We start from the raw sequence: 14,874 nt of genomic DNA, 5'->3' as shown, positions 1-14,874 counted from the left end.
AAGGATTTGATTGCCACATTATCATCTGTTCCTCTGTATGAGTTCCTAATGGGGATATTTCTAAGGTCTTTTAAGACCTTGTCTCTAAAGAGATTCACACAGGAGTGGGTCTGGGGTGGTGGGTTATAGGTGGACGCGTTTCGCAGGTTTGAGTGTACGAAACCAACAGAGCCGCTAGAAACAGCATTATTGATGATAGGATTACTATAAAAATACCGTTTTAAGGACAGCTGTCTAGCAAATTTATGCACATCAATATATGTGTCAAATTTGTTCAATTTTTTAGGGGGTGCATATTTCAATCCTTTGTCAAGAAGGCGCAATTCATTATCTGTTAGGTGTATATTACTCAGGTTAAAGATACCTTTGCCCGCTATATTTTTCTCTTTTTTGGGGTGTCTATTTTTCCCTCCTAACTATTATACCCCTCCAAGAAATGGTAATTGGCAATCAACTCATTATCATAACTCTGACCATCCTTACCAATACCATCACCCTGATTATAACTCTACTAGAGAGAATGGAGGGAATAGGCATCCTCCCCCTAACTATCCTCCTCAAAAAAGGAAACAAACGAATTACCAAGGTAACAACCAGGGCTACCGAAAAAATCCTCAAAACCCTGCCCCCAAAAACTCAAGCCAACCTCAAAACTCTAAACAGCCTTTTTTAGAGGAAGGCAATTCGAAAAAGAGAAGAGGTTTAGAAGAGGAAAAAGAGGGGGAAGGAGGACGAATAGACACCCCAAAAAAGAGAAAAATATAGCGGGCAAAGGTATCTTTAACCTGAGTAATATACACCTAACAGATAATGAATTGCGCCTTCTTGACAAAGGATTGAAATATGTACCCCCTAAAAAATTGAACAAATTTGACACATATATTGATGTGCATAAATTTGCTAGACAGCTGTCCTTAAAACGGTATTTTTATAGTAATCCTATCATCAATAATGCTGTTTCTAGCGGCTCTGTTGGTTTCGTACACTCAAACCTGCGAAACGCGTCCACCTATAACCCACCACCCCAGACCCACTCCTGTGTGAATCTCTTTAGAGACAAGGTCTTAAAAGACCTTAGAAATATCCCCATTAGGAACTCATACAGAGGAACAGATGATAATGTGGCAATCAAATCCTTACTTGAAAGGAAGGACCTGGTCATCAGACCAGCGGACAAGGGGGGTGGAGTAGTAATCCTTGGTAAGGTCCAATATATGACCGAGGTGAAAAACATCTTGAATGATATTACTACATATAGACCTTTACCACATGACCCAATAATAGGGTACAAGAAGGATTTGAAGAAGATTATTAATAAAGGTTATGACTTAAACATACTGAATAAGAAAGAGAAAGCTTACCTTTGCCCCACAGCACCTAAGTTACCTATATTGTATATTCTGCCTAAAGTACATAAGGACCCAGTCCATCCTCCAGGTCGTCCAATCATCAGTGGGATTGGATCCCTTAGCTCAAAAATAGGGGAATATGTAGACCACTATCTCCAGCCACTGGTGGTACAGACCCCATCGTACCTCCGGGATACAAAACAAGTGCTGAATATCTGCAGCACTTTGAATACATCATCAAGCACTTATCTGGTTACCGCTGATGTAGCTTCACTCTACACAAACATTGAGCATGCGGATGGTATGGAAGCGGTTGATTTTTACCTAACGAATTATGGCAACTTACTTCCATTACAGAAATGCTTTATCTTAGAACTACTAGCGTTCGCAATGGATCACAATTATTTCTGGTTCGACCAGTCCTATTATTTGCAGATTAAAGGTGTCGCGATGGGGGCAAAGTTTGCCCCTAGTTTGGCGAACCTTTTCATGTCCCGTTGGGAAGAAGACATGATATATTCTAGAGACTGGCCAGAATTGGTTATGTACAAGAGGTACATAGACGATATCATCCTTTTATGGAATGGTGATGCGGAATCACTCAATAACTTCTTTATCAGCCTCAACAACAACAGGTTGAATATTAAGCTCACATTCCTATATAGTCAGTCTGAAATTAATTTTTTAGATCTTACACTCATTAATCTTAATGGCACAATTGCTACAAAATCATTTTTCAAAACCACCGATAGGAACAGCTACATTCCTACAAGTAGCTGCCACCACCCTAATTGGCTGAATAACATCCCTAAAGGTCAACTTATGCGTATTCGACGAAATTGCACAGACTTGAATACATATTTTAACCAAGCACTAATACTGAAGGAAAGGTTCTTAGAAAAGGGCTATAAGGAAGACACCCTGGATAATACAATACAGATGGTTGCCCAATACGATAGGAACACCATGTTATCTAACAGACCAAAACGCACAGAAGCAAGGGTCTGTCCTTTCATAACAACATTTTCCACACAATTCAGACAAATTGGAGGGATTATAAAAAAGAATTGGGAACTACTGAAACTGGATCCCATACTATCTAAATTCCTACCTGATAAACCAGAGATTATTTATCGAAAAGCGCCAGCAATTAGGCATCGGATAGCCCCTAATGTAATAAACCCTCCGACAGGTGCCACATTTTTTGGAGAACTTAAAGGGTTTTTTCCCTGTAACAAATGTATTATCTGTAAGTGTAACGGTACAAGGAAGAACAGGATTAACAACTTTGGCTCTTCTACTACCAATAAAACATACACCATCAACCAATTCATCTCCTGTAATAATAGATTTGTGGTATACCTTCTCCAATGCCCGTGTCATAAACAATACGTGGGGCGCACGACCAGACGCCTCCGTGACCGGCTGCGAGAGCATGTAGCTAATATCAGGAAGGGCTATAGAGAGCATTCACTCTCGAATCACTATAGGCTATTCCATAATTGTGACCCCTCTTCCCTCAAATTTGTAGGAATTGAGACAATACCACCAAATTGGAGGGGTCAGAATAAAACCAGGGCCGTATCACAGGCTGAAACAAAATGGGTGTATGAACTTGATACTTTACACCCTAAAGGGCACAATATTGAAATAGATATCAATTGCTATATAGCAAATAGTTAGTATCCTTTTCTCTACTAGTGTGTCACTTCACTCTTTTTGTTTGGCCTAGTCACTTCTCGCCCTGTTGTCTATTGAATTATGACCTGCACAGAGTATATTTCATGACTGACCAATACTAGCCCTGCATGTTAAGTTTGAATTATGTGTTCGTCTAGGTTGTTCTATTCTATTTATGCTATTCTATTCTATAGTATTTCCAAAAACTCAATTTATTACCATACTAGCATTACCCTGAGTACTTCCGGTGTAAACCTAAGGATCAGTACATAAGGACTTGTACCGAAATACATATATTACACGTGTTGGTGATCATTGTTCCCGGAGCACCTAAGATATGCCAAGGATGAATTAATGTTACCTTTTCTTTTGCAATATTCAACATGTGTGGTCGAAATCACCTTTTAGTAGTACATATTTAAAAATAAAAAATTACCTTATAGGAGGTGCGTCACATGCACAACCTAAACCCCATGGCACCAATTTGGTGTCCCTAAAAACAGAAGTAAGTATTGGGTGGGGTACGCAATACTTAACACATTAGTCCTAGTTGAATTGATTCATTTTTAGCTATCCTACTTTGCCCATTTAATTTATTTTATTGTAAGCTACCTTATTCGGCTTATTGTTTCACGACCACAAGCCTTTTATTTATCCATTTATTTAATATATATGGTATTCATATGATATGTTATGCAATTTAATATATGCATTTTTATATATGATTTTCGACAAATGATATATATTGTTTTTATCTTTGCTTATCTGGCTCTTTGATAGACCGTTAATTACTTGGATGTAATGACACTTTGTAGACCGTTAATGTTTGTTATCTGGGCACTCGGAGCGCTTTTTTCATGATATGGGTCTATCTTTAACATCCCCTTATTATGTCACCCCCACTGTGGTGAATCTACCAATGAGATAGTATTGCAGAAAGTAATTCGCTATCCTACCTCTTTGGTAGGATAGTATCTGTAATAAATCACCAACCCACCTCCCTGGGAACGTGGAGCCATGTCTCATGCTTAATTGCGCTGTATAGGCGTTTAGTTAGCTTGGCTGGAGATATCACTGCCGACAGCTCTGTATATCTATGGTAAAATGGCGCTTCGATGTGCGCGCATGCGCAGTTGTATGGTCTTCTGGAAAATGGCGGCGATCCATTGCGCATGCGCGAACCCCGCGTTTTCTCCATATATTCATTTGGCGTCGGTCACAGAGCTGTCAGCATCCCCTCTGAAGATGTGCCTTAGCACGAAAGGCCTCAGGAGGAACTGACAGCCTGTGACGCCTCTCTATCACCCAGACCACGTGGAGGTCTGGGTGTTTGCTTTTAAAGGGTCAGTAATTTACTTTTTTAATCAATCCTATTTCTGTGTTTTCTGGCTTTTTGCCAGTAATATTGCTGACCTGGGTTGTTAACCCTTTCTTTACCAATAAATTTGGATATACTACACTATGGGTACTTCTCCATTTTTTACCCCCCACTGAGGGGTCGGCAGACACAGCTACACATCACTCAGAGGAGGGATACCTGTACCTGGAAGGGACGTGTGCCGTGAGTGATCCATTTTAAACTGAGGAGACCATATTAGCCCAGCAGACCGTTTGAGGACATCTCTCCCTGTGGGGTATCGGTACTCGTTTGATGGGATATAAAACAAAACGCGCATTTCCTATGTGCGGTTGGTGAGTGTGCATTCTTGCCATTTCCCGGATCCGATTTCAGCTGTGTTCACCTATTTTGCTTGATCCTATGAACATTTATGTGTGTGTCTAGATCGCTTCTTTATCGAACTTTGGAGATTGAACTTTTTCCAATTGTCATTTTAGCGCTGCACTTTACTTATTCTATTTATACCAAAGGTGGTTGTGATCATCTTTAGTGCTATTAGCTGCTTACTTGTCTTTTATCAGTAGCGCTCACTTTTTTCTGTATATTATCTGTTTGTCCTATCACTTTCTAGTTTGGAGCTGCTGCACTTTATACATATCTCCCTTAAAATGGGTGATATTTTTGAATATAGACTTTCTAGAACTGTCATTCCAGATGATTTCTATACGGTTGATACAGTAGATAAGGAAACAGAAGACCTAAAAGGCCTATTCCTACAGCTTAAAAACCTTGCCACGAGTGAAATTAAAACACTGTGGGACATTTCCTTCTTAAATAAATATATTAAAGATAAAATGGTCCCCAGATCATTGCGCTGGGATGTACGCCCAGACTCAGAGGATGCAAATAGCCATTTAGAATGGTTTCAGTTCTTTAATAATGCAGGACTGGATCTATTGAAATTCCTGACCATTAGAAAGAAGAAAAAATTGATACATCTGGATAATGAAATTAATCTCTTAAGAGATAAATTGACCCCATTTAAAGATAAGGATAGCTACAATATAGAATCCAATAAGCTTAAAATACACTTGGAGGGAATTGAGAAAGAACAGAGAACAAAGAAAAAGAAAAAGTTTCAGAGGGATTTTAAAGATTATTCTAACCAAGAGGTTTTCGATTGGCAGAAACAGAGTGAGCCTGTTTTGCAAGAAAACCCTATCCCTATTACCTCTAAAACTAACCTTAAGAAACCCACGGCTAAATCCTCTAAATTCCATAATAAAGAACATTATTCAAACAGATTTCAGCCTTTGCAAGATGGTAATATAGGTTACCCAAATGTAAGTCAAGTATGGAAAGATCAATCAGTAGATTTTACTGAAGGGGTCCAGGTATGTTGTGGGTAAAATCTACTGACTGATCTTTCCATACTTGACTTACATTTGGGTTAGGGTAACCAACTAAATCTGGGTTAATGAAAACTCGCCCTACTCCATAGTATTTCCTGTGGGATGCATTGTTAGGAATGTTTTCTATGTATTTTCCATCCATTCTTAGTAGTGTTTACTTGTACAAAGTCACCGTCCTCAGGTGCTATCCCAGTTATTATTGTTATCCATGGACCCCCCAAGGACAGGAAGGATGGTGTTACTTAGCCACCTTGGTACCAGTAATGGATGTCATGGGGGGACACACAGTGATGCTTTACTGGCTAGTAGTCATCCCTGATATCCTATGAAATGTAGGCATGAGAGGGACTTGTATAAAACAGAAGACCAAGCCTGGCCATGGTTCCTGCATGGACTGGGTGGGGATAGAACTGAGGAGAAGGTGAAATAATTATTCACTCATTATGGATCAGATTATAAATGAAACACAACTAGAAGTAAGTCTTGTGAATGTTGAACTACGGGCATGAAGAAAACAGGTACTCATGAATGAAATGGGAATAGAACAAATGGGAGCAGCATTGACAGGGCTGTGTGAGTCTACTACTGACTATGAGTGTTGTACATGGATACATAACACGTCTGCTGGGATCCCAGACTACTATGAAGTCATTGAGAATCACAGAGACCAGGTAAATGCTTTACAAGCCCCAGCTCCATCCATAGCTGAAGATGACTGGGCTGTGTGAGTCTACTACTGACTATGAGTGTTGTACATGGATACATAACATGTCTGCTGGGATCCCAGACTACTATGAAGTCATTGAGAATCATAGAGACCAGGTAAATGCTTTACAAGCCCCAGCTCCATCCATAGCTGAAGATGTCTGGAACCCTTTTAAAGGGTTGGGAAGATTTGGAGATTTTTTTGGATGGTTTAAGAAAGTAGGCATGCTGATTTTATTATGTTTTTTCTAATAGTTATGTTTTATGTTGCTGCTAAATTTTGCATGTGCATTTTTAACAAGTTTTTTGCCAATCAGGATGCATATTAGAAACAACAACTGTGAAATTTGATGTGTTACTACGTGACAAAAGGAGGAACTGTAAGGAAACATGTCTTATAAACTGACATCCATTGTGTTTAATGCCTCCATTGTAGATGTGTGAACAAGTTAGTTTCGTGTTTATATGTCACTTGTAACAACTCTTTGCTTCATGAATTCAGTTTCTATTCTGTAGAAATGGAACTGCCCTATGTGGTGGTCTTCAGTCATTTGTGGTTGTTATCTCTCTTGATAAGAGTGCAATATATCATTGGTCATTACAATATATCATTCGTAATTCTGAATTTGTAAAACCTGCTCGCACGTATTAAACTTTCAGAGATTCAGCTTGCACACTTCGGTGTCCGGAGCTTTATTCCTCCTGAGCTCAGAGGCTAGAAATTACCGAAGACATTTAAAGGCTACAGACATAGGATGAATCCTTGCAATGTCTATGGTGAAAATCAACATTTTGCTGCCAGCTGAACCCCAGAACCTCCATAAATCCAGTCTAGAGACATAAATTGTGTCTGCAGCACAGAGAAGGAAGATTATCCGAGAGAAATCCAGGAATACAGGACGGGGAACACAGCTCAGGAAAGTGACCAGGGGATTACAGGCTGATATCACCCAGTCCCCGCCCTACTCTGGACCAATCAGTGAGCAGTATGGGTGGAGGAATGGATTTAGTGTTCATGACCCACCTGTGCTGATCTCTGTAGGAGTGTCCTCCTCTATAAATGTCCCCGTTATTCCATCCTCCTCCATAGACTGCTGATCATCCCTCACATACGCCTCTTCTTCTTCTGCTTTCACCTCAACTTTTATATACATCAGATCTTCACTCTAAACCAAGAGAATGACAGAAGAGGTCACCTGTAAAATATGAGTTTCATTATTGTGAAATCACATACAAAATCCACACATTGTCTCCACAAGTCCATGCTCTGGATGCTCCATCCCACCAACCTTGTAATAGTGAGGGATGGTGTGATCTTCCTGTGTGGAATCCCGGGAATACAGAGGACGGGGACATCTCTCTGGTGGGTTCCTGGTATTAGGTGGCTCCATCATATCCTTGTGTCCTTCTGAAAACTCCTCCATCACTCCATACTCCTCATCCTCCTCTTTATACTCTTCTTTAACAACAATAATATAATCATCGAGGTTTCCACTCTGAAAGATATAATAAAACATTCATTGTAACAAACATGCTGTGTATAAATCACAACTACCAATAATTGTCACTCATCTACCTGATGATGGTGAGGGATGGTGTGACCTTCCTGTGTGGAATCCCGGGAATACAGAGGACGGGGACATCTCTCTGGTGGGTTCCCATGACTGGATCCATCTGTAGGAAACACACACACTGACTGAATCCATTGTTTCTATGTGTTTATCAGATGATGGGGGATCTAGGTGGATCCTCCGTACTGCTCTCTCCTTTACAATAAAGTCTCCTCTTACCCGGTGATGTGAGGGGCGGCTGATTGTCCATCATGACGTCCTTGTAGAGATCCTTGTGTCCTTCTAAATACTCCCACTCCTCCATGGAGAAATAGACAGTGACACCCTGACACCTTATAGGAACCTGACACACACAATGATACAGTCACCATCCAGACACATCCCTTGTCTGTTACTGGAGAATGTCCCAGAATTCCCGGCACCGCTCACCTCTCCTGTCAGCAGCTCAGTGATCTCTCTGGTGACTTCTAGAATCTTCTTCTTCTTTCTCTCTTCTATCAGGGAGGGAGGTGGAGGCAATGTGATGTCATATGATCTCCAGACTTCACAGGAGGAAAACTCTACATCTGAACACAAATAGTCACATCAAATGATATTCCCAGAATCCTCCTCACCTCTCCATTCAGGTCTCCATTTTATTAAAGCCCCACTTCAGGCTGAGGTATAATTCCCCCCCACAGGACCCCCACACTACGCAGGGTATAGGCTTGTTGCAGCATTCTGATGTCATTACATACAACGCATGACCAACATGTGCGTCCTGCCTCTCCTAAACTGAAGAGTGAACTTTGACCTTTACCATCCAGAAATCTGTCCGGAATCTGTGGAAGTAAGCTGTCATGTGATCAGGTGACGTGCGGAGGAACGGAGTGTAAATAGCAGACAATTGTCTCCAGAGCCCCTAATGGTGGGGATGGATTTGGCGGCGTGCTGGTGCCAAGTTTCCTCCCCCCAGGGTCACTGCAGGTGTGGAGAAAAGCTGTGTAAGAGGATATGGAGGAGAGATGAGGAGGAGATCCAGGAATCAGGAGAAAGGTCAGGGCAAGCAACAGACGAGCGCATCCAAGAGACCAAGCCGGGGTCACTACACAGAAAATCAATCCAAGGAAACAACAGGCAGGACGAGGAATAGCAAGAAGGAGCTGAGAGACAAATGAGAATATTGCTCAGCCAATGGGAGATGATCTCAGCATGACTTCCATCATGAAGGAGATGAGGGGGAGGGGAGGAAGTCACTGAAGGTGACCATAGATCCATGGAAATTCAGCTGGTTCAGCAGGGATCGCTCACATTTCCATCCATGTGTGGCCACTGCCAGATAAAAGCCACTCCCCCAGCGGCTGCAGCCAATAGCTTCAGTGCTGATCTGTGTATTCTGAGAGCGGAGGAGTCCCCCCATTGTCAGAATACAAGAGTGCAGCGGGGAGGATTCCCCCATCCACCTCCAATGTGTGGATGGGGGAATCGCTTCAGTTTTTCTCTCATCCCGCTGGCTGAACGATAAAACTGAACCATGTAGGCCAGCTTTGGGGGCAAATATATTATCATCAACTCATCCCTATGAAGGGGTTAATCTGGGTTCCCACACTATATATGTGTGTATCATCATCTGCTGGAGATAAAAGACGTCACAGTGACTATGGAGGAAGAGGATGGACATGACTATGGAGGAAGACGATGGACATGATGGGGGTTACTGTGTATAAATAGGAAATAACATCTTATTACCTTCCCTGCTACCACTTCCAGCAATGTCTCCATTGTACTTCGTACCACATGGAACTTCCTGTCTGTACCTGAAATCACTTCCTGTCTGTCCCTGACATCACTTCCTGTCTATCTTCCATAGAGACTTCCTGTCTGGGTAGAAGTGAGATCCCCACCTTGTGGAGCTCAGAGGAACTGCAGCCCTGAAAAGCATCTGGTAGTGTGACCCCGGCCTTGTGCTGGGTGTGTATGGACTGTAGATCCTTATAGAGGGGTCACCTCCACTCCCACCAATGGGGACAGAAATATATGACTGCTCGGGGGAGGGGTTTTGGCCCCTTTGATTTTGCAGTAACACTGATTGCAGATTTAGTCCTGTAGAACATCTGGTATATGGATACAAAGCCCCCCAGCTGGGAGTAAAGGGTGGAAATGGCTGGTGACCCCCAGATTTGGGCAATGATGTCATCACTATTAATGGATAAAACCCGCGCTATGTGTAACTAAAAAGGTTGTGAGAACCACAATCGGGCTCAGGGTAGGATTTCTGCTGCTGCTCCTAATTTTGAGATATGGATTGCGTGCCGGAAAATAATTACACGGACAACTGTCCAGTACAACCACTTTCACATCATCTTATCTCCGTTTATTGCAGGGCGGTGCTTAACCTTTTATACATAGAAAACAATAGAGTATACGTCACTATTACGTATATACAGTCACGTTCTAAAAGGCACATTTTTCTTGGTTGAAATATAGGAGAAATGTAGAAACTTGATGCTTCTCGTCCTGTTATCTTTTCACCCCTCCCCTCACATTCCCAAAGTAAAATCCTCTCAGTGCGAAGGGAGGGGTTGAGAGCATCGCTCTGAGCAAAACAAGTTAAGGAGGACTGCAAAGCCCAGCAGACAAAATATATATATATATATATACTCACAACACATATATTTAGAAATCTAAAAAAGTATAAAAGTAAATATGTATAAAATGTATATTTTAAACAGAAAACAGAATAGGCATTTTACCAAATCCATCACAGTCCCCCCTTAAAATGACTGTTTTACTCTGTCCCTATAACACCTCGCTCATCTGTCCTTATGTACCTTGGAACTCTTTTATGCTGCACGTTAGACAGGTGATGACTATTTCATCACCCCCCTTGCCACAGACTTTGTACATAAGGAAGTCAGATGCTATCCCTACAAAATTGTGAGATTGCTGTTGGCGGGGAGGGACTGTAGAGGAGTGAAGGGTTTATCCTCTTCCATCACAAGGGGGTCCTCCTCTTCTTGATGGAGAAATGTAGGTGTGCTGTTGTCTACAGCCTTGCTTATTAACTTCTTTACAAATGATAGAATACAACATACAATCAGGGCTAAAAGAACTAGAATTATTAGTACAGTTACCCCTATTTGGGCGAGCACTTTTTGCCACCCACTCATCCAGCTAAAATATTGATCCCCGGGTCTGTGATACCTGAGTTCTTCTTCAGCTCCACTGACAGATCTTCTAATTTCTTTATAGCCAGAGTAACCTTACCATTCGGGCCGGTATTGTCAGGAATATATGTACAACATGTTCCGGTTCCTTCTATCATTTTACAGACACCTCCTTTTTCCGCTAAAATCATTTCCAGAGCCATCCTATTCTGGAATGTCATGTAGGATGTAGGGGCTAACTGGTCAACGATTCCTTGGAGGACATCCCTGGAGTAATTCACAAACCTCTGTTGGTTGTAGTATATGTAATCTATCCAATCTACATTTTTATTAACAGTTATTTTGGGGATCAGAAATTCGAAGCCTGCTTTTACTTGGTCTCTGGCTTTGAATTTATTAGGCACCCCCCCTTGGGACTCCAATGGCATCTATATACACATGTGGGTCAAAACTTCCGGAGGGAGCTGTCCGCTTCCTCCTGTGCCTAGATGCTGAGTCAGTGTATGTGTCAGGGGTATCTTCTGTTAGGATATGGAGAGGCATAATGACCTTTGCAAGAGCATACTCACCAGTCCAAATCCCTTCCAATCTGGTTCTAATCTTTTGGTCCCCAGTAATCATCCATGACACATATGTATACCTGGTCACTACTATCGGAACATGCTCATTATGTCAAGATCATATAGGTTATGGTCATAGCACCACATGGGATCTATACTACAGAAATCAAAGGTGAAAATAGCTACATGAGTGTTGGATGAGTTGTACCAAAATATAGTGGTGTCACCTATTTTGGTGATATCCACCTGTTGAGCCTCTGTCAGACTTATAAGAAAAAGGATATACAACATAGTTGTCATGGTGTAGATGACTCCTTTTCCTCAGGGTTTGGGACATTCTTGCAGTGGGAGGCGTGTATCCAAGTGTTCTTCCCGGCCACCTTGTCAGAAGTGGCTGTGGTCAGCAGAACTTGGAATGGACCATCATATCTTGGCTCAAGGGAATGTTTCCTCATAAATGTCTTTACTAATACCCAATCTCTGGGTAATAGGCTGTGAATTCCTGTATCTGACTCAGAATCTGGAATGGAGAAAACACTTGGACATGGATACGGGTTAATTCACGTGATAATGCAGTCACATAATCAATTAACACATCAGATTGTAATTGCAACTGTTGCGGAAAGTAACAGCCAAGTCTGGGGGGCTGAGCTAAACAAAATTTCATAAGGGGACAGGGCATGTTTCCCCCGGGGGGTGTGTCTGACACTAAACAGAGCAATGGGAAAACTGTCTGGCCAAGTCACGTTAGTCTCTTGGGCCATCTATAGCATCCTGTTTTTTAGAGTCCCATTCATCCTTTCTACCTTCCCACTGCTTTGAGGGTGATATGGGGTATGTAGGGCCAACTCAACCCCCAGTGCTGTCCAAATCTCTTTTGTAAGGGTTGCTATGAAGGCTGGACCCTGAACACTCTCTATCACCTCTGGGACCCCAAATCTACAGACTACCTCACTCAGTAGTTTCTTAGCCGTGGTCTTGGCTGTCATGTTTGTAACAGCATAGGCTTCTGGCCAACCAGAGAACATGTCCACCACCACTAGGGCATATTCATATCGTCCACTTTTTGGCATCTGTATATGATCAATCTGTATCCCCTGTAATGGATAGAGGGGTTTTGCCAGATGTTTCTGCAGTGTCTTTTCCGTCCTCCCCGGGTTGCATTTTGCACATACTACACACGAGGCGCAGTAATTTCTGGTTAAGGTGGTTATCCCTGGAGCCCAGTAATACTTGCTGATCAACGAGTTCATTAAGTTCTTAGAGAGATGTGCATGTCCATGCGCCCATTGGACAATTGCTGGATACATATGTTTTGGTAAACAAGTTTTTCCTTTCATCGAATACAATTCTCCATCATAGTCTGCTCCTTTATCAATCCATTCCAGCCTTTCTTCTGTATAAGCAGCTATTTGCATAGAGATCAGGTATTGCTTGTCAGATTTCACCTGTACTGCCAAAAGTATCTGTACTGAGGTCTCACTCTCCTCTTCAGCCACCTCAGACGTTTTTTGTTGGTTTTTTCGCTGCTTCTTTTGGCAGCTATATCCGCCAAGTGGTTCCCTCTGGCCTCTTGAGAATTCAGTTTACCGTGTGCTTTAACCTTCAAGACAGCCACTTGGTCAGGCAGGAGCAGTGCATCCATTAAGTCCTTGATGGCTGGGCCGTGTTTTACCGGTGTTCCAGCCTCTGGCTTTCCAGATCATACCAAAGTCATGAGCTACTCCAAAGGCGTACCTTGAGTCTGTGTAAATATTGGCTCTTTTACCTTCTGCCATCTTACACGCTGTAGTGAGGGCTTGAAGCTCTGCTTCCTGGGCAGATAAAGTTGGTGGTAATGCTCCTGCTTGTAGAATTTCAAATTCCGAGGTCACAGCATAACCTGTGTGGTACTTTCCTCTTTCATCTGCATATCTGGAGCCATCCACAAAAAGTGTGTAATCAGGGTTTTCCAGAGGAATTTCACTCACTGTAGGGAGATGTGTGTTTCCATACGCATCATTTCAAGGCAGTCATGTGGAGTAGTGCAGGGGTCTCCTTCTTCACCTTCACCTTCTCCCCCCTCGAAAAATGGCAGAAGAGTGGCTGGGTTGAGGGTAAGACACCTTTGGAGGGTCACATTGTCAGGAATGAGGAGGGAGATTTGCAACCGTAGATGTCTGGCTGTGGACAGGTGTCGGGGTTGTACCTGATTCAGGATGGCGGCAATGTCATGCGGTGCCAGAAGAAGTAGGGGGTGTGCTAAAACGAGGTCTGAAGTTTTGTCCAACAGTGCTTGAGCAGCGAAGACAGCTCTTAAACATGAAGGACCACCTCTAGCTACGGGGTCCAAATGGCAAGAATAGTACCCAATGGGTCTGGTTTGACCTCCATGTTCTTGAGCTAGGACCCCCGTGGCTTGACCTTGCTTTTCTGACACAGTTTGAAAGGTTTCTCATAATCTGGAAGTCTCAAGGCAGGAGCGGTGGATATTGCTTGCTTCAGCAGAATAAAATTGTCCCGGGCCTCGCTTGACAAGGTAAATGGCACAGACTTGAGAGCATCATAGAGTGGTTGCATAAGGACCAATGCATCAGGGATCCATGCCCTGCAGTAGGATATAAGTCCAAGAAAGGCATGCAGTTGTTTAGCTGCTTTAGGTTGGGGAATATCCTGGATTACAGCTACACGGTCCCCCAGTCTTGTTTGAAAATACTCCCATAAGGGGTGACACGGGTTTGCCCATTTCCTAACGAGAGTTGGGGCGTGGTGGTTGATATTCGCATTGCCCTTCCCGGGGGTCTCTGTCTTGCCTGGGATATCTTGGGGCTCTGCATTCTCTTCTAAAATGTTCCCGTTTTTCACAGTTATAACAGGTGATCCTTTCCCTGATATTGGGCAATGGTGGTGGACGAGTTTAGGTGGGATCTTCGTCATTGACCACCATGAGGGGCGCTGGTTTTTTCCTTTTTGATTTTCTATACCTCTGGCCACCATCACCCTCAGACCTTTCCTGATATCCTCTTTGAGCCCTGAGACAAAAGCAGTTGAGAGCATATGTGTGTGTGCCTTTTCATATTGAGAGAAGCCCAGATCATCAAAGGCCTGTATGAGTCTGGCATAATACTTCTCC

At 42.6% G+C, this 14,874-nt stretch overlaps 1 protein-coding gene and 1 pseudogene across 2 annotated transcripts in view; one reads left to right on the top strand and one right to left on the bottom strand.

The window, feature by feature from the left end:
- Nucleotides 1-14,874, top strand: part of LOC149433145 (uncharacterized) — a 141,166-nt gene that overhangs the window by 97,549 nt on the left and 28,743 nt on the right. The gene's annotated exons all lie outside the window — the stretch shown is intronic.
- LOC149433147 (uncharacterized) overlaps nt 1-14,874 on the bottom strand; it is a 47,852-nt pseudogene that overhangs the window by 21,234 nt on the left and 11,744 nt on the right. Inside the window, exon 6 of the transcript XR_016308866.1 lies at nt 13,637-13,644. The product of XR_016308866.1 is annotated as an uncharacterized LOC149433147 (transcript). The remainder of the gene's footprint in view (nt 1-13,636; nt 13,645-14,874) is intronic.

This window comes from Staurois parvus, unplaced genomic scaffold (genome assembly GCF_062004578.1).
Source record: "Staurois parvus isolate SC_StPar_1 unplaced genomic scaffold, SC_StPar_1.0 ptg001957l, whole genome shotgun sequence".
In the NCBI taxonomy this organism is placed as follows: Eukaryota; Metazoa; Chordata; class Amphibia; order Anura; family Ranidae; genus Staurois; species Staurois parvus.
The sequence above is the reverse complement of the archived record's forward strand: the minus strand, read 5'-3'. Positions and strand labels throughout refer to the sequence as shown.